The sequence below is a fragment of the Cyanistes caeruleus genome, chromosome Z (genome assembly GCF_971803275.1).
Source record: "Cyanistes caeruleus chromosome Z, bCyaCae1.hap1.1, whole genome shotgun sequence".
NCBI classification, from domain to species: domain Eukaryota; kingdom Metazoa; phylum Chordata; class Aves; order Passeriformes; family Paridae; genus Cyanistes; species Cyanistes caeruleus.
In genome coordinates, this window is record NC_141732.1 from 17762381 (window position 1) to 17782929 (window position 20549).

General features: G+C 34.5%; 1 long non-coding RNA gene across 1 annotated transcript in view; it reads left to right on the forward strand.

Annotated features, from left to right (window-relative positions):
* Window positions 1-19857, forward strand: part of LOC111941843 (uncharacterized) — a 56825-nt gene extending 36968 nt beyond the window's left edge. The window contains exons 4-6 of the long non-coding RNA XR_002870302.2: window positions 8227-8303; window positions 15543-15954; window positions 16270-19857. This is a non-coding gene — a long non-coding RNA (uncharacterized LOC111941843). The remainder of the gene's footprint in view (window positions 1-8226; window positions 8304-15542; window positions 15955-16269) is intronic.
* Window positions 19858-20549: the final 692 nt, after the last annotated feature.

Below are 20549 nucleotides of genomic sequence, written 5' to 3' on the forward strand. Positions count from 1 at the left end.
AGAAAGGTGATAGGGGTTTATATTTCAGATTGTGACTTTGAAACCTTTTTGGGAGAGGAAAAAATCAACATATGTCAGATATTATAAATCTGTTGACTTGAATTGTGAACAATTTAGAGTATTTTAAATCTAGAAAATAAAGCACAGGGGCCTGGGGGGAGAGGGGCTGTCTTGGTCTTTAAGAATATTATTATTTCAGCATCTTTCTTAGCCTTTTATGATATTTTTGACATTTCCTATTCAGAGCAGTGAAAGAGTGGAAAGAAATTTACTGACTAAACATTTAAAATTATCAGTAACAATTTATTCCATCAAAGAGAGTAAACTGGTTGCCGTGTAATGTATATTTTCTTATAAAAACTAGCCCATTTTCAGTAAATGTAACAATGAACATTTTGGTTTTTTGTTTTTTTTTTTTCACTGATGAATCTTTTTTGTAAGACAACACAGTATCCCACAGATGCAAGAATTCAGGATTTTTTTTTCCCTTTAATTCACATTAAAATATCTTTCTTCTATGTTTGCCATACTGTTATTGAAAACATGACATCATTATTTAAAACAAGTCAGAAGAAATTTCTAAATATCTCTAATTGTGGGGAGAGAAGGGTGTTGAAAATTCACATAAAGGATTTTTGCATACTTAGAACCTAAAATAAGGAGTAATTAACTGTTCCAAATATCCTCCCACTTATAATAATAGGATGTCTTCAGTCAAATTTGCAGAATTTAGTTTATTTTGCTAATTGATTGATATATTCATCATTCAATGATATATTAGATAGAGTTGGATTCTAAATTACTTTTGTCTGATAAGCCTTCCAATTAATTCTTCTCACACTATTTTCCTAGTGACATCTGAACTTCTTTCATTATATAAAACACATCTTGAATAAGACATTGCTGAATAATAAGCAGGGATCCTAACATGTTCAAAATTAGAACCCTTGACAAAGTCAAATGCATTCACATTTAGACAATGACCTCACCTAATGTCATTTTTAGTGTATCATATTGAGGGGGAGTTTATAGTCTTCCCCTTTTTGCCTATCTACCCTCAAGTTAGAAATTTTAGAGGAATAGAAATAGAAGGAATTTTACATACTATTGGTTGTGTGGTATCACATACCGAAGGCCACTTAGAATATCTGTGTTTATTATATTTTTATTCTACTTTGTCTTAAAATTTTCCTGTTTTTTGTTTTATTAATCAGTCTTCTTAGAAGAGTATTTTTTTATTTGGGCAGACAGACATTTAACATACATTAGAATGTATGTTAAATGAGGTACACTATTACATTTGCTTGCAATTTGCATTTTTCTTAATACATCAGCCAGATTCCTTTTGCATAGATAGCATTTCATAAACCAGAGAACACTGATAATAGCTGATTTAACTGACTCGCTAATACAAGGAGCAGATCATTTTAAATGGACCTTACATCTTTGTAGGATGTTAGAGATGAAGACATTACTTCAAAATGTAGGTAATTATAGCCTCTTTTTTTATCAGTGCTATTTTCTGAGGTATTATCATAAGATAGCACTTTAGTATTAAGCAGGACCTTAGAGTGGCAATAAATCAGTCCAACTGAGTCATCATTGTCCAAGGCATCTGAACTACTGAAATGTTGTGGATCCTACAGAGAGTGTGAAATCACTTGACCCTTGGCATTAACCTTTACTGAATGAATAGACACTGCTTTCCACATCGTGGAACAAAAGCAGAATAGTATTGATTAAACACCACATTCACTTGATATTAAATACTGGCTGAACTCACTTTTTGCTTTCCAACTCCAGTGGGAAAAACTCAGAGAGTTGCTGAGTCTCAGGAGAATGCATGTTTGTAATTCAGAGCAATGTTTTTTCCTGCAAAGTTTTCTTTTTTTCCCCTCTTTGGATCAATAACTGGCAGCCATGATCAGCCATGAGTATGTATTGTCAATTCTGACCTGTGTACTTTATCACTTGGGGTGAGAGGTCACAGTGCTGTGACTAATAATGCAGTCGTCCCAGGCATGAATAGTTTCCTGGCTGTAGTGCTAGTGCATATATATTTATACCTATATATGTGTGTATATATATATATATGTGTATATATATGTATGGATATATTAACATTTTGCTTTATTATAAATCTTGTTTACCAAACCTCTCAGCTATTTGCTTTGAAAGTCTGATTAATCTGCTGTGTGGCATCGTATTTACAAAAGCTCTTAGAGATTTACTAAATGGTTTTGCTCTTGGCAGGAATGTGAGTTCCCAGGAACTTGGAAGTATCAAAGTGGGAATCCTGGGAATTAACTCTACCGAAGTTATGGAAGAAAGCTATTTCTTCATTTGATAAGTGAGGAAATGGAAGAAATGAAATCAGGAGAAGGATAAACAGAAGAATTCTTTCAGTAAATTCTCCTGTGTTTCATTAGGACAGATTCTCCCCTCATGTGCATAGCTGCAAGCCCAGAGTAGCTCAGTAATGTGCTCCTGTAGTGCATAAGTCCTTCCCTGACACAGTTGATTTAACATAAAGGGTTGACAGTGAAGAAAACATGAAATACAGTATAATGAATAGAATCAGCTGCAGCAGCATCACTGTCTACAAGGAGGTGACCATTCATTCCTGCTTGAAACTGCATTCCAAAAAGTTGCCTGAATTTAATTCCTTTTTGAAACCAAACAAGTTCTGACTTTAGCTCCATAATTACATATTTGTAAAGCAGGATTTATAAAATTGCTTTGGGAAAGCTCACCAAAAATAAGGGTTTTCAGAGCTAGTTTAGGGTTCTGACTTTTTCCACTTCAAAAGATTTTGTAGTATTAAAAGCCAATGGAAATGCAACAGTTCTCACAATTGTTTTCATCTTGGTGAGTCTGTGCTCGGTCCCGTTCTGCCTGCAGAATTCAGCCTCCTAACTGTTTAAGTTGTGACTGCAACCCATGTAGCTTTGTGGCTGGATACCAGCATTTTCTCTGTGGAATATACTTTAGGCATGTCAGAATCCATGCATATGAACAACTTTTAAAAAATTATATTGAAAGACTGAAGAAAACAGTCCATAGTGTCATGCAAATAACTACATGTTCATATACAAAATCCCCCCAAGGCTGAAAATGAAAATATATCAAAAAGGAAAATCCATAGTCTGGTTTAACCCATACAAAAATATCAGTTCATTTCTCATAAAATAGAGACACTGAAATGTAGTAATAATAATAACAACAGCAGCAATAAAATATGTTACGAAAACTTGTAAGAAGCTTTATTAGTAGAAAGGATAGAAAATTTCTGGAGAAGAATACCCATCAATTTTATCTTAGCAGCGTGCTACTTAGGACTTTGTAGAGATGTTGTATAATGTAGATTCATTGTGTGACTGTGCAACTGTTTTTTCCCAGCAGCAGGAAGGACTTCACCTCATCTGTGGAACTGCAGCACAAACGTTTCGTTTTGTTTTGGGTCTCTGTTATTGTTTGTCTTGCATTTTTTTTTTTTTCTGTGGCCCAGATCACATTTGAAAAACAAAAAAAGCCTGAGTCCAACTTATTCCTTTTTTCTAAGACCATTTTACCTTCATGCAAGTGGTGAAAAAAGAAAGTAAAAAATACACCCAAAGCTATTTAGTGGCCTTCAGCTAATTTAACCTAACTCTGAACCTTGAAGTGGTGTCTCTCCAGACTATACAATGCTCTCCTTTATGCACCCAAAGGGAGTTTCACAGTGTGGACATTGTTTTCATACCTTTCTTGACCTGCCTGTTTATTAAGCTTATGTGGAAAAGCTATTCCTCGTCTGAGGTGATCTCCAGCTATGCAGCAAATATTTTGCATGTAACTGTATGGATGTGCTGTCAGCCAAACTTTATAAAACAGGGTTTTATTTATTTTTTTTTCCAGTTATGATATTAATCATACATAAAGAACTAATAAACAGGACTATGTTTATTTAATATATCTCTAGGCACACATAACAAGAGTACACTACCATAATCTAAATGCAGGGGATGTTTTTTCTCATGTAATACAGGAGCTCATACCATGTGGCTGATAATAATGAAAAAGATAAAAGGATAAAGCCTCTTTAATCCTTGCTTCACTGTAAAGCTGTTAATGTTTGTACATACATGCATATTTCTACAGAGTAACAGGTATTAAAGGCAGATAAAGTAATCTGGAAGTTTATTACAGTCAGGAGAAATACTGTTAAAGATTGTCTGCATGCCAATCAGAGCTCTACTTTTTATACAAAAATTAATATCTACAAATACAGCAGTAAAAGAATTTATTGATTCACCACATGCCACCACCACAAATAACCTTTTAAAAGTACTGACTCAGTCTTTTTTTCTGGAAAATAAAACTGCCTTTGCTTTTCAGACATTATTTTTGTCAGTGGGAGGAGCGATAGTTCTGGTATATCCTCAGATGTTAAACTGCTAGTCAGGAATGCTGTTTACTCACACAGAAACAATATTAAATTTTGAGGCTATTAGCCAATGCCAATGAACGTATGCAGACAGAGGGAGTAGCTTGCTTACAAAAACATCCATATAGGCATTTACCCTTTCAAATGCTACATGCTGTAAATTAATCTGTTCATTATGGGTAGTCAGACACTGCTGTTGTGATTCAGGTGCCCCTAGGCAGGCACAGAAAGGACAAATTTCTACCTTATTGAGTCAGGTGTGCTCCAAACGTGAAATATGCCACACATATAAACAGCTTCAGTAAGATGCATCTCCATAGGTGTAACAATTTTATGTTATAAAGTAATCAGTGCAAAGTGTTTTACAGTGTGAAAGAAAAATCTCTTATAGCTAAAATCTTTAATTCATTGATATTGTCTTTATCTGATTGTCATATTTAGTTAGTTTACTAGCTTAAACATCTGTCTCACTACTGCCCATAAACAGGATAACCCCGCATTTTGTGACATTAATGAAAAGTCATTAATTCATGCTCATGATATTTCATCAAAATTGTTTGGGCAAGTTGTCTCATGACCACAGAGATAATAGTAATCTAAGGGTACAAAAGTATTTTGTTATTTTACATGACAGTGTTCATAGTGTAGGTGAATGTCTTCTTCACATCCAGCCAAATATGATTAATGCAGATCCTTTCTGGGGGTAAATACCACTCCATTTCATGCCAAAGCAATTAACTATAAGGCAAATTCTTTCTTGAACTGATAGGAAATAAGAAGCTGGGCAGATCCCTATAGAAAAATCCTAGTTCCACAGATGCCAAGCAGAACTTTTTGTCATAGCTGTCAATCAACACAGATTTCACTTATTTTGTCAGGAAGAATATCTTTCTTGAACAATGGATTCATAGCATATTCATAGCCAGGTCTAAAGTAGGTTTGAAAAGCCTTTAAGTAACTTTCCAGACTTTACCATCACACTCATCCTTTGTATTACTCTTCCCACCCCAAAACCTAGTAGAATTGGGTAAATGATTTTTTAATAAAGTTTTGTTTTTCCCAGGGATTAGTCTTTGAAATCTCACCTATCATGAAATTTTATATATTAATAATTTTGATTTATTTTTGAATGGGAGATGATTGTGATAAAAGCTGAAAATTTCCACATTTAAAAATCTGTCAACAGACTTCTAAATGCAGTTAATAAATGAAACAAATTCTTATTTGCCATTTACTAACACAGCAAAAATACTTCTCTAATTTTGAAATAAAATATTGCTCAGGAGGACTAAGAGCGATAAACGAAGATTCCTTGAACAGACAAAGAGACTATTATTTATTAGCAGCACAGTATAGTTCTGTAATATTTTTGGTAAAAAAACCTATATTTTTTGAAAGTACAAAGAACCAAAAGAACAATGAGAATCCCCTCATGCACTCTTTCTCCCTTCAGTCTCTCTTTTTCTATCCAGGAGCAAAGAAGTCTTCTTCAATTTTGTGGCGTATCTCCATTTTTGGAAATGGAGAAAAAACTTTTTTTGGAAAAAAGTGAACAGGCTACTACTAGTAGTACTGCATTTTTAAAGACTCAACATATTTAAAACAATTCTTTACATCAGAACAGAAATAAATACAAATAAATCTGCAATATACGATTGAAAATCTATACCATGATCAAGGGCCACTGTGATACACAAAGTGTCACTGAAGAAACATGAAGAGTGTAATGAATTTTGTTTTAGGAAGTAACCTCACAAATCTTTTTTAGAATTTAATTAAATGGATAAAGACCTATAATGACTTTAGAGTCTCTATGACAATTAGATCTGTTCAAGGTAGTTACTTTACAACCAAGCAAAACATGCAGAACTTAGGAAAATAGGTTATGTGCTGCAGTGAGATGCCTTTGAGAAAAAATTGATAGGGAAAACACTGAATTGACATAAAGTAAAGTGAATATAAATAGAAAGCCTGTTGTATTTGTGTTACTTTTTGATGGATCAGGTCTCCATTTTTCAGCAGTAGTTAATCTGGCAGTCTTGTTAAGTTGGTTTTGGTCTATTCAGCCCATTTTCTGTTTTTGAACAGCAGTTCTGGCAGAAAGGTTTGTCCTTAATTGTCTCATGTACATGACTGTAAATTAACCTCTGTTGTTTGATGCCCACTTAGGATATATGGCATTGACTTTGTAATAAAATCAATATTCCTTGATCTGTAAATCCTTTCTTTTGTTGAAACTGGGAAGTTGCAATGTGCAGCCTGGACGAAAAAGGGTTGGAAACAGTGGGAAATGGATCTGTGATAGGTCATCTTTACCAGTGAAACAGAAATGAAGAAAAAGAAAACAAGGTATATTCCAGTAATGTATTATGTTTGGGGAAATGGTTCCAACTGGCATTGGATTGGAAAAAGATTCTGATAATTTAACGTATTTTTAGTATTTTGCCTTTAGTGTTGCTCTTGACCTTCATGGGTAAAACTGGCTTTACAGACAACCTCACATCTTCATTTTCTTGTGCTGCTTCAGTGAAGGAACAGCACAACAAACAAGCTTATATGGGAAAAGAACACAATGGAGACATTATTTCCAACTGAAATATAAAGCAAATTTCCCACTGTTTAACTTTGTGTTTAACACATAGTTTATTCAGTGGGTAAGTCTATTCATTTTCTCTTGGAATTATTCAAGGAATGGAGTATTCAGGTACAGCTGAATGTAAAAGATTATCATTTGTAACTGACACCCAAAACCCATGACTGATCCTAATTGGCCTGCTTATGATTTAGTTTAGTGTGTACCACTTATCACATGGATAGCAAAAACAGCTCTCTTTCCAGAAAAAAGAAGAACAGTACTGTAAATGAATGGCTTTTTTTAAGGTCAAGGGAAATGCTATGACTCCCTATGTCTTCGGAAAAGCTAATGATAAATGTGTCTTCTTCTTCATCTGAAGGTAAAAGTTTTGTGTCTCTGTGCACAATGATAAGTTCAATACTATACAAAAAATCATAATGTTGTTGATGCTGACAAGAATAAATGCCAAGTGCTCTCACTGGTGTGAGACTTAAACAGAAAACCTTGCTTTTCGTAAAGATTCTTTAGCAAATGGCTCACTTTCTTGTGTCATTCTTAGGTCTGTTACTGAAACCAAAGTAGGAACATTTTTCTGAATAAAATTTAAGTGGCTGCTGACATTTTGATTGTGACGTTGCACAACTGAATTTTAGAACAAATAAGGGATTTAAAAACCCTGGCCTTAATTGTGCAGGTAAAAGATGGGCAATGATAACAGACATGTTTTTCTTTCACTAGCTGGCCTAACTAAAGAAAAAGTTTATAAAATTCATGTGCCTGTGAGATAAGAATAGCTTAAAGTCCCAGAACTCACCCTCTCTCTTTGCAGACCCCTCTTTGCATGGTGTCCTGTGTAGTGATTTAAAACAGGTGTTCTTCACAGCTGTATATCAATTCTGCAGCCTGAAAGCCTGCATGCTCTAAAAGTATTAAGGCCAAAAGCAAAAGTTTTGATTCTGCTGTGTGTTCTCCTCTAGTACAAAATACAATGATGCTGACTTGTGTTATGTGTTCATACACATACATGTACACATGTTCACTCTAGTATTCCCTGTGCATACCCTGTGGATGGAAGAAAATTGGAAAAGTGCTAAGTGTCAGTGCACATGAAAACTGTGAATACCTTAATATTTTGTAAATAATTTGGTAATCTATACTGTATGTCTATTTAATTAACTGGAAAAACTGTGTTTAAATTCTGAACTTGAAAAATTTTATAATGTAGGTATTGGTGGCTCTGTCCTAAGCCCTCTGACTGCAACAAAGAGAGGAAGTTAGAACTGTGTGAGCTGCTAGAGACATGTAAGTATGTATGGGCACCTACAGAATTGGTATCTACTGTTATCTATACCCTCCCTCCCTCCCTCCCATTCCTTTCCCTGCCTTTCCCTTCCATCCTCCCTCCCTCTTTTCTCTCTCCTTATAACAGTTTGCACACCTTTGTGTACGCAGCAATACTGTGAAAAATACCTACTTTGGATTGCAAGAATAGCAACTTTTGTTAAATTTCAAGAGACCTCTAAGCCTGTCTATTTGGCTCAGTTTTCAAGAAAAGCCTGTGTTTTGAGCTGTGCAGTACTTATGTTGTTCTTCTGTGTTTTCCTGGGTGTTTTGAGCCACCTTTCCTGGTGCAAATATTTGAGAAAAAGATTAATAGAGTTAAATTAGTAGGTTGTGTCATTCATATATGACTAATATGCATGCAGAAAATTACTATTTTTTAGTCACACTATCAATTTTTTCAGCAGAAGAAAAGTTGGTTAGAAGATCATGTCACTGACATTGTAGCAGTAAAGATGGCAAAATACTTTTAAAAAAGGTGCTTGATCTTTCTGGCATTTGTGCTACACTTCTCCAAAAGAAAGAATAATATAAAGCAAATGCAGTATAAAATAATGCTTTTTAGTCTGTTTATGAATAGTGAAAATGAAAATATGCAACCTTGAAAATTTAGGCCTGTAATAGACACAGTCATGACTTTTATTATTGTGTTAGTTTTGCTGCAATCTCTTTATAAACCTTGATAAAATAGGAAAACAGTTCATGTATACTAATTCATAAACTGTTGCTGATTTTGTTGCATCCCTTCTTTTCCATTTTTCTCTCCCATTTGACTCTGATCTGAAGGGTCTGAGGATTTATCTGCCTGTCATTTGTCTTCACATGACTTTAAGATAATTAATTGCACCGTTCACTGATGATTTATGATTTCTACTGATGTAATTAATGATACACATAAATTTTTCTTATTAATTGAAGGAGTCACAACAAACTTTTTCTAATATATGATAAAGGAGGGCAAAATAGCTTTGGAAAATTACCTTTAGAATTTTTATTCTGTATTGGAAGGAACTGGGAAGAGAATTAGCAGTTTAGGACTGAAGACAGCTGAAGACAACTTGAAGAATGGAAGTAGAGACATTTTACTGCCAACATGCAAAAGAACTTGATATCATAAACATCAAAATAATGCCATTACAAAAAAATTAATTAATACTTTCATTTTAGAAGCAAAAAGTTCATTTAAGTTAAATAGTTAATTTTAATGTACTTTCATTTTGTTGTTTTTATCCCTTTCAACTTTGAGTTAAGCAATGAATAATGAAAGGAAAACTTGTAAACTTATTTGAAACCAGATAAAGGAAAATGTATTGAACTTTTCCTTTTTTACAGAGAAAAAAGCTTACTTCTGATTATTTGATTTGCAAGCCAAAAAGGTATGAATAGATTTGAAGCAAATTTAATTTTCAAATGTTTATTAAAAATCACAAACTTTGAAGTCGTACAAATGAAAGTTTTCTTTTTCAGAACATAGCTGTATTGTGGGGTGTGAGTCACTTCCACATTTGTTTTCTTGTCAGGTTTTAAACTTTGAAAATGATATAATGTACTGAATTCTGTGAAAAGAAGCAAAAATTACCTCTTGTCTATCTGTTACACTATTTTGCATGCTTAATCAATTAGTGCTTAAGGGAAACATGTATCTGAGTTATAAAAAAAAAGCAGTTTCAAAATAATGTTTTCTCTATTATAGCAATTCACTTAGAATAATATAATTAAGTTGAAATTCGAGCAAAGACATTGTTAGACAGGCACTATTTCTACACAATCTACTTTTTTTTGACAAGTAGTAGAATTATCCTTAAACAACACTTTATTACAATTTTTGGGGGTTTTTTTTTTAGTTTTTTTTTTTTTTTTGGTTTTTTTTTTCTTAATGCAACAGTGGATGCGTCAAGTGTTGTGAACTTGATTTGAGCATTTTATGGTACTGGAGTCAGCTGCCTATTAAAAGTGTGATCAGGTAGTTTAGAGTGTGACTAGCTGTGTCAACAGAAGGAAAGTGGAGGATTAGTATCTATGGCAACAACAAAGCATCCCTGTTTGCAGACAGACAAATTCTGCTACATCTGAAAAAGATTGACAGGTCTATTCCTTTGCAACTGACCCATAGAAATTAGCAAGTAAAAGTTATTATACTGGGTTGTATTGAAGGGTTCTCAATATCTTAAAGTGCTCTTGTAAGTTTTTCTGCGTCATTTGCATGAGAAACCTGGCAGGGATTGTTCTGAGGTTTATATCTGTGGTTTGATAGATTCTTTGTGGGGGAGTATTGCTGGTGAGAATAACTTAATTTTCAGTTCTCTGTATGACAGAATTGTTGGAGCATGGATTGAGGGAAAAACACACATCAAAGGACTAGGGCTGAATAATATGCTACATTCCAAAACCAAGAGACATTGCAGGAATATTATAGATGCACCTTCTCAAATATGGAGGTTTTAAAAGTATTTTCTTCTCCAATTAGCTAAAAATAATTCCAATCTGGGTTTTCTTAATAATTAAGATTTCCATTGGAACGATTTCATGCCTTTCCAGAGATTCTGTAATTTAAGTGAATAACATTTCACTTAATGCACCAGGCTTGAAGCACAAGAAGTTCTGCAATTGAAATAGTCTTTATCAGAATTAAAAATATCACTTTTTGTTTTTCATTTAAGGGAAAAAAAACCAAAAACCCAAACCCAAACAGTTAAGAACTTATTTATCTATTTATTTGTTCATAGATTGTGTGTTTGGTACTAGATATGGAAAGGAAAATTCATGTGTAGGAGAGTTATTGTAGAAATATCTTGTGTTTTAATCTACTTGTATTTTGACAAAAATCCAACTGACAGAGGAAAGGTCAGGATTATATCTCTTTTTCACAAAAAATATACATTTAGTTTTCTATGAGTGAGCACTTTTTTCTTAAATTCAGTCACTCCCTGCAATATTTATATTTGGAAGCAAAGTTTTAAGCATGTTTTAAAATTGTGCTAAGAAAGTTATATGTGTGTTCCTCAGAGATACATGCAAAAATCACTAGAAAATATCCAGTGTGGTTTCTTTTTCGACATTTTAAAATTTTGTTTGTGTCAGGAAAATAGTAGTTCAACAGCTTCACCTGATTCGATGCAGAAGGCATGGAGTCTCCTAAATGGCATGGTTCTTGAATTTACGTTCCTTTTTGATCAAGAAGTACCATTTGATCAGTTTTATTATCTGTGTTGCATCTGTATTTTTTTTTTTTTATTATTTTTTATTTTTTTTATTTTTTGTGTGGAAACAGAAACGGCAAATGCTTTTGATTCTCAGAAAAGAGAGTTCTGGTTTCGGCTCTGTAGAAACAAAGTTTTTAAGCATCCCTAAAGTGCTGGTTGCATACAATCAAAGCATCACCCTGTGTACATAGGTTTCTGTGCATAGCTGGGCCTGTGGCCTTTTAAATTCTGTACGCTGTCGTGAGTGCTGTACCTAAAGCAGATTAGAGTAAGACAGCTGCAGTTGCAGGGTTATTGCTGTTATGATTGCTCCTGTTCATTCACGCCCATGCAAAGAAAGCCAGGAACCCCCTTTCCCTTTTCCAATATGACAATAAAGTTTTGGGGTTTTTTTCTTCCCCCTAAAATGCAGAAATGACAGACTGGTAGGAACTGCTGGTATAGGTTGCTTCTGGAGGGTTCATTTCCCAAAGTAAGAATATTGATAATGGTTTTCCAGCAGCTGAGGATGCTCTGATTTATACATCAGATTTTATTTGTGTATGTCTGTGTGTTTGTGGATTCACAGAGGCTGTAGGAAGGTAGCAGGAGAGTTATTTTCTGTAATCCCCTTAGCATGTTCCCACCCAGGTTTTATTTTCCAAATATTTATTGCATTGCACTGTCCGTGGTTAGCCATAACCCAGGAGGCCAGGTCTCTGGCGTGCTGAGCATGCTGGAAAAATACAGCAAACGATGAACCCTGCACAAAGAGCTTCTAGTCTTTAGCCAACCATTTTACAAATGCACTGCTCCCAATTGAAACAGGCTGACTAGGAAAAATGTGCTTTTCTGCAAAAGACACAAACAAAACCTGAAGTTTTGACCTTCAACCTGAGTGAATATGTGGTCTCTCTACAGGGTATTTTTTAGCAAAGGTGACAAACTTGCTGTGGCAGAAACTGTGACTTTCTTGATTTATAAGGCACCAGAAAAGCCAGCCAGTAAATAAAAATAATAAAAAGATGTGTCGGAATATTCTTGGTTTTTTTTCCTCTATTAGTAACTTAAAAGAAAATTTCTTTTGCATAGTTATGAATATTTTTATGTCCAAGAAGCAAGTGAGATCAGTTTACAAAGACTTTTGTCCTGCTTTTTTTCTCCTTTTCTTTTGCTTATGAATTTTTTTTAGCATGTATTTTGTTTACTCTTTCAGAAAAGTGAAAGGCAAGTCTTAGCTAAGACATCATCCTTAGAATTGTAATTCACTGTTTCTGGGATACATTTTTACTTTTTCAAATTTGACAATCATCATATTTTTTCACTGCCTAAAATTGACACGGTACAAACATGCTGATCCCTATCACTGCTCCTCCTTCATTTCTGAACAGGCCTTTGCATATCCTATCAATGAGCTGATCAAACTGGTGACACTGGGATTTCGTGCCTTTTGACAGCTGAAACTGCTGTGCTTTTCTCAAGCTAATTATTGTTTTCGAGGGGCAGTCACTATCAGATTCTACAAGCTTCTTTTTCCACCCCCACATCAAGCTAGAAAATGCTTAAAACGTTTGCTTCTCCCTCCCTCCCTCCACCTACTAAGATTACTTTGAGAATAAAAGAAATGGATGTTAATACGAATTGTTGAGGGTTTGCTTCATATTTAAATTATTGTACAGGAACTAAAAAAAAGGCCCCACTACTTCTGAATCATTCTATAGAGATTTTATAATTTTAAACAAAATACTGTCTTGGATGGGCTTTTTTGGATCTTTGCTACTGTAATCTCCAGCCAACCTTTAATGGTACTATTTTAAAAAGAGTCTTACCTAATGCTACCTTAAAATCTTTGCAGGAAATATTTTTTGGCCTTTCCTCAGTTCTTTTGTAAGCCACAACAGTTATGGATTTTGTACATGCGTTCATCAAGGGCCAAATAAAGAAAGAAGCATTTATCTGCATAGAATCTTAATTTTTGTTATTGGGTAGCTTTCCTGGAATTCTGTGGAGGCCCCATCTTCCTGTTAATTACCTGCTTCTGTTAATTACCTGCTGAATAGAGACACTATGGCAGTTTTCTATACCTTTTCTTTTCAGTGCTTGGTATGGCAAGAAGTTTAGGGGTGGAAAGATGGTGAATCGTTAATCTGTATCATTAATACCACATTTCCCCTTCTAACAGCAATACTATAAAATGGATTAATTTGTACTGGTATAGTGAAAAATATTTTTAATCCAATTAAAGCTGTAGTAAAAAAAAATCTTGAGTTTTGTTTTGCAGTTTATGTTTTCTTATACAGATGTTCTCTGTGACATTTTACTGTGTAAAGATTGTAGCCTTGCATTATATCCATGTCTAGCCTAGATGGGGAATTCTGAAGAAATGTTCAAGCTGAAAAAATTGCCTAAAACAAGAGCTTTGTGCAGTTTGTCAACAAATCAGAGCTAGCTGTTTTTCAGCTTCAGTTTTGGACACTCGATGAGTTACTGTTAAGCAATTGTTTTGAAAAATGGCAGGAATTGTGAATTAAGTTATTATAAAGTGCTATGGATTATAGGCTTTCATTTAAGAATTTAAGAAATTCTCACAGATTTGAGTCCAGCAGACAGAAAGGTCCTATATTTTAGTCTGTATTTATTTACAGATTTTAGAAAATAAACTGGGAGACTTATTACATTTTCCATTGGCTAGGGACACTAAAACAAAGAAATTAACGAAAAGAACAACTGCTCTTCATTGAAAGACGTCCCTTTCCACTGCTTTACAGAAAAATAACCCAGAAGGGAGTCAGAGAAGAGGAAGAACAGACTCTAGGAGCATGATCTGCTGTGATTTACAGACTGCATAGACAGGAGTTTCATTTAATAGACTTGGGGGAAGACTTGTGTAGTATTACCAGTTTCATTCAGCAAAATCAGTACTTTTTCATTAAGGAAATAGCATGTGCTCCACTTGCAGGATTTAAGTGTACAACTCTGTTTTGTAGAATGGTTAGTGGACATGCAAAATAGAAGGGGCTAGCAAAGCTGAGTACAGTTACAGCTTTTCTTTCCTCAAAGAGTAGAAAAAAATGGACAATTTTGAAAATGGCATGTAAGTTAAAACTGCCACTGGCCAGCATTAAATTATGTGATTCTCACTTAGACAGGATGTTGCTAGAGGAATTCCTTGGCTCTCATTAACATGGAATAATCCCTCTAGACTTCACACACTGCAGACATACACAGACACATACAAATTTTTACTGTCAGTTGCACATTTCCAACTGCAAAACAATACACAGTCTGCAACAGTTCTTCAAGCTAAAGATTTTAAGTTCCCAATATCTTTTCAGGCAGTCCTCTCTTTTGTTTTGGGAATAGTGTTGAGAAAATTTGTTTGGAATAATGAAGAGTGATTATCTACTGTGCAGCAGCTTGAATGCCGTTTGTTTTTCCTGTTCACAAGGCACAGAGATCCATCTTCAAAAGCTACACTGAGCTTTTGCTTCTGCTGTAACCTTGTGGTCTGTCATAAAGTGTGAAGATTCTAAGAAGGGGACAAACTCTAGTAAAGCACACTCAACTCTAACGGGCCATATAGGAATCTAGGTCTTAGTTTTCCCTCTAAAATCTAAAACTCCTCCTGAAAACAGTCATAGTCAGCTACAGCATCTTCCTATTTACAATCCCTGACTTTAAGAGTGCATTGAAAACTAAATAGCTTGAATTACAGGTACCAAAATCAGGCTAGTGAATGCCATTTTCATGTGAACTGCTGCAATTATAATTTGCAGAAGTCTCAAAGCACTGGTATGTGTGTGGCTGTCCCTAGGCACTTGGGATCTTCTGTGAAGGAGATCTATTCACAGAAAGTATATGGTTTAGAGCTAGAAGAATTTGAGCTTGAAGCTTGCCCAAGGCAACACAAGGAGTCTTTTCTCCCAAACAAATTAGTTGTTCCTTTTCTCTCCTTATGTTACTGATTCATTTCCTAGCTTGCTAAACCAGCCTTCATCCTTTCCCAATTTCTTTCCAGGTGTACGACCCTTTGCACAGGAAGGTATGAGAGAGCTGAGGCCATTGTGTGAAAAAATCCAAAAAACTATTCAGTTTTGAACAAAGACGGTAAGAGAGGATGGAGCCCTGCTGTCAGACGTTGGCTGATAAGGAGAAATAACCAAATTCTGACTCCTCTGAACACTCTACTGAGGTCAGCCGAAGCAAATCCGTACTCCCACTTGAAGGCATTGCACAAGGACTGATTGCCACAGTGTAGACTGTACCAGGGACAGCACAACAGGGACAGAATAATATAAACTCACATTCATTTGCATTAGCTTCCCTGACCTGGGGATTGTGGGGAATTTTTTGCCTTAGCTTTCTCTCATTTTGGGACCAACTTCTTCCAGCTGGATAAATACTGGTGGATAAAACCTCTATTGCCTCAGGTGAGCTGCTGCTGCTGCACATGTGATTTATGGAGAAGATGAAGTAGAATGGGAGGGCCTGGATAAGGTTTAGATGGCAGAGAAGGTCCCACTACTTGTTAGTTTTGTAAGACTCTACAAGAAATCTGCCTTTCTTTCTTTCTTTCCACCTTTGTGGTTCACCAACATGAGCCACACATTGCATGAACCATTACATGTAAGCATCTTCTGTAGAAAGTAGGTCTGTCAAGGTTCACTAAAAATGTTCTTGCTGAACATAAGGTGCAAATCAAATTTTAAGCACGTGGTGATTGTGATCTTAATCTCTCCCTGCAGCATGGGCACTGAGAAGCCAAAGCAGTGATGGTAAAACCAGAAGTGAGCCTGGCATGTGCTGAACGCCCATGTCATCCATGGACTCCAAGCTCCTCTGCAGTCAAGCAGCTATGAATTACACAGCTGAAATTTACATTGTGTGTGAGTGCTGAGCTCTGTCAGATGTGTTGTGGTCACAGTGTGTGACACACATGCCGATATGGCACCCTACTCTCTGGTATCTTTTTTTCCCTGCTGCAGTCTTATTCCTGCATAAAAATCATTTGCTGTCTTATACCTCAAAGCCCTTTCAATGAGTTTATGAAGACCCATTTCTGAATGACTTTTCTGTTTGGCATATGATTCTTTATTTTTTTATGTTTTTTTTATAAAAATGTTACTGCTTGGACTCTTGCTTTTTTTGCCAGAGAAAACAAAATTAAATGGTGGTTATAAATAGAGACACTTAGGTTATGTAAGTTTGCCATGCTATTGTTTTACTGGAAAAAACAAAAGATTAATTGGTTATCATATGGTCTCTCACAATAGTCTATGCTGATCACTGATCCTTGCAATAATGTATTATCATCTAGTTTTATCCACTGCAACTGTATTTTCATTTACTCTTGGCAAATTGCTGCAATCACTGTTAGAGGTTTGGTTTTTTTCAGTCGGTTTTAAAATTAGCCTTAAAAATTGCAGTGCTACAGACTAGGAAGTTCAGCCAAGAGAGAGAACATAAAGCGATATTTTTAAGAAATATGCAACATTTTGAGTCTTTCTCTGTAATTGTACACAGCTACTAAAAACCTGTTTTAGAAGAATGACTGTGGCACAATTTCATCTACACTGTTTTCTTGAATTCAACTTAGGCTATTTAATTTTTTAAAAATACTTATTTCCCTAAGCCACAGCATTTTTTCGGGTATAACTGTTTGTTAGGTGAATGGCAGATATATATCTGATTTACAGCCTTGTGCCTCATGCAAGACTGTAAGGACAGTATGTCACTGAAACAAAAAACTCACAATATATTGGTACGCTCCTCTCTGCATTGCTCCCTCTGCATCTTCTGACTCCAAAAAAATTATTCCCTTTAGTGCTCATACTTCATGACAATTCAAAGGTCAGGCTCAGCTGACAAGCTCAGACAGCTTGGTGACCTGTTGCCTGTTAATATGATATTTTCTGTCTTGAAATGGTATCTCCCCACCAGCATCCTCTTTTCTGGAGTAATGGAAGTGATGTACTTAGCTAAGTACAAAAATATCCAAGCTCCAAAATGTGTCAGTCATGTAGTCTTAAAAATGTTGGAGCTGATTTATAAATGTAAGTGGGAATGCTCATGAAGAAGATGAAGCAAGGCAGTTTCTGGATGCAATTGTTTTTTGCAGAGAAAATTTATAAACTGGAATTTTTTATTTAAAATACCTCTTTTTAAAAGCTTTTACATTTTCTGTAATTGTAGTGTAATGATGAGTAAGGAGACACAGCCAGTAAATGAAAATGGTGAATTTGAGGAGTGTGTGTGCAACATATGTATTTCATACTTTTGACTTGCCTGAAAAATGTGATTTGACAGAGAACTTATATGCTTTAAACTATAGGGATGCTAAAATTTCTGATTGAAGAAGGCAAGATTTTGATAAATAACTAACATTTTTCTGATTTCTGTCAAAAAAAATACAAATTTTTATCTGCAGTTGTCAGTGAAATCTATAGCTTCTGTTTTTGCCATATTTCATGAAATCAGCCTCTTAAAATTTGTGACACGAAGCGCAGTTCCAAATATATTTAGTGCAAGAGTTAGCAGAAGTTAGTGTGCTATGTCAGAAAACTGAATCTCTTGATATTTGTGTGTGAAGTGATTATGGTGAGAGGGAATATGTTCAGACCCAGATGCAGAAAGAGGAAACATCAAATTAAAAGAGAGCATTATTTCTCCAAAGAATTACTATGAAAATATTTGAGAGAGGCACTTCACAGCCAAAACATATGCTTAGCCTCAATAAATACTAGCTTTCAAGCTTATTAAGATCCTGTTTTAAGTCAACACTTCTGATTACAGCAGTAATTTGTTCCTGGTGTTATCTCAAGGACTGTGGACTAGCTTTGCACAAACAGCTCCCAAACAAGTGCCAGGATCCTCTTTTTATCCCTGAAATCTGCTGTTGACTTGTTTGTGGTATTTTTATAGAAGGTCCTGGAACTTCAATATAGTGTGTAAGTATATATAAATATTAAACAAACAAAAAGAGGCCAGATCAAGTTACCAAGAATATTTTAAAAATGCCTTTTTAGTGTCTTCATGAGAAAATAAATGGTTTTTCAAATTAGGAAGAGACTTTATTTTTTTTCAGGACACAATTTCCTTACTATTATAATACATTAATTAAGATCTCAGTTTGGTAATTACTAGGAAATAATCATAATCTAAAATAAGGAGTAAGTAATATCAAATAATGCAAGGAATGAACACACGGCTTGCCCACAAAACAGCATCAAGATGCAGCTGCAAAAAAAGTATCGATGTAGTGCAATCAATGCTGCAGACAATATCTTTTACATCTGTCATCCTGCCTTTTGCCCTTTATATTAAGTCAAAGAGAAGGGGCTATAATGATGAGCGTGTCTTTATTCTCCTCAGCACCAGTTCCGTACAAACCTGGCAATATGACATTCAACGTGATTAATTCTGGATTGTAGCTCCAGTTTATTTTTTCACATGTAGACACATAAAGTGCTTCTATTATTTAAAAAAAAAAACCCAAGCCAGATATAAATTGAGACTAATTCCAAAAGTTATACTGCAAGATGACAGACTCAAAAATACAAGGTTATTTATATATTTTTAGTAGTGCATTACCTAATTTTTCATATTTATCTTTTTTCTCCTCTTTACAATAATGTTTTGCAATGTGAAAGTGCTTAGCCTTGTGAATGCAAGGCTGGTCAGTTTATAACTAGTGTCTTTATAGGTTTCCTGCATTTAAAATAACACTTAACTGGAAGAAATCTCTAGGTATTAGAGCATAGCATGAAGTATACTCTGCAAAACTTTGATATTTCCTCTTATTTTGTATCAGAAGGGGGCACTAGTGATCCATTATAAATAGTAAGTGTGACTGCTTTTGTTGTGCCATATTTAATAATTATAATAGTAATAGTATAATACCCCCATTTAATATTGAGGGAATTTGTGTGCAAATTAAGATTCTAAATATATAATGATCATTCAAAAATTTAAAATAATTAATAGATTGTAAAGAATATCTGTCGTCTTGCATTGTATTTTTTATATTATCATTATTGGTTCACAATTCTTACAGTTTACTTATTGCTTGTAATGATAAACTAATGCTGATTATTTAATAGCTAATTCTGATAATTACTAGTCTTAAGTGAACTTGAATTGGAAAGCATTTTGGTAATGTTAATAAATATATTTGTGAGAACGTCAGAAAATTGGATCCTACTGTTATATAAGTCATATATATGTTTTGAGATTTAAAGTATTATTACAGTTATTACAACAAAGAAAGTGTGTTACATAATGGTATAATAACATTTGTGTTGTTTCATATTGGATTAAATGGATGAAAAATAGTCTTTATAATGATTTTTACTTAATTTTTCTCATTGGCTTTTCTGATACTGTATGTTTTAGCAGATTTCTTGCTATTGTTTTGGCCTGTAAACTCAAGATGAAATGGCTTTAACATTTCATGGAATCAACTTTGGTACATGAGCTCTGTTTCAAGAAAAAACAATGAAAAATACTATAGTTTCTATCCTTAGTCCTCATTTCCTTGCTGTTAACAGGATAAAAACTGGAAAAGTACATAAAATTGCCAAAAAATATTTGTCAGTAACAGCAGGAAAAATAGGTCTATTTTTGATTTGGAGGTTGCTGAGTGATATTGTATTGTAATAAAATATGTACTTATTAGACATGCAGATGGAAGCATTTGTTAAATAGTACCTACCCACAGATAATTAGACACTCTTTTGAATTTTCCACTGTTATTTTCATATATAGAAATGCAGGTCAATGAGAAGCTGAATTTATCACTCAATAAACTGAGTCAAGCTCCACAAACAAATGCAGTGCTTTATAACATTAAAATAGGTGCAATACGAACTTTTCCAAATCTCAGACTTTATTTAAGGCCAAAATATTTTTCATTAAAATAATTTGCAAGTTATCATCATATTGTTCTTTTCAAAATGCAATTAAATTCCAAAATGTCAGTAAAAAGAAAGGTTCATCATGCTATAAAGGCAACTTCAAGGTATATATT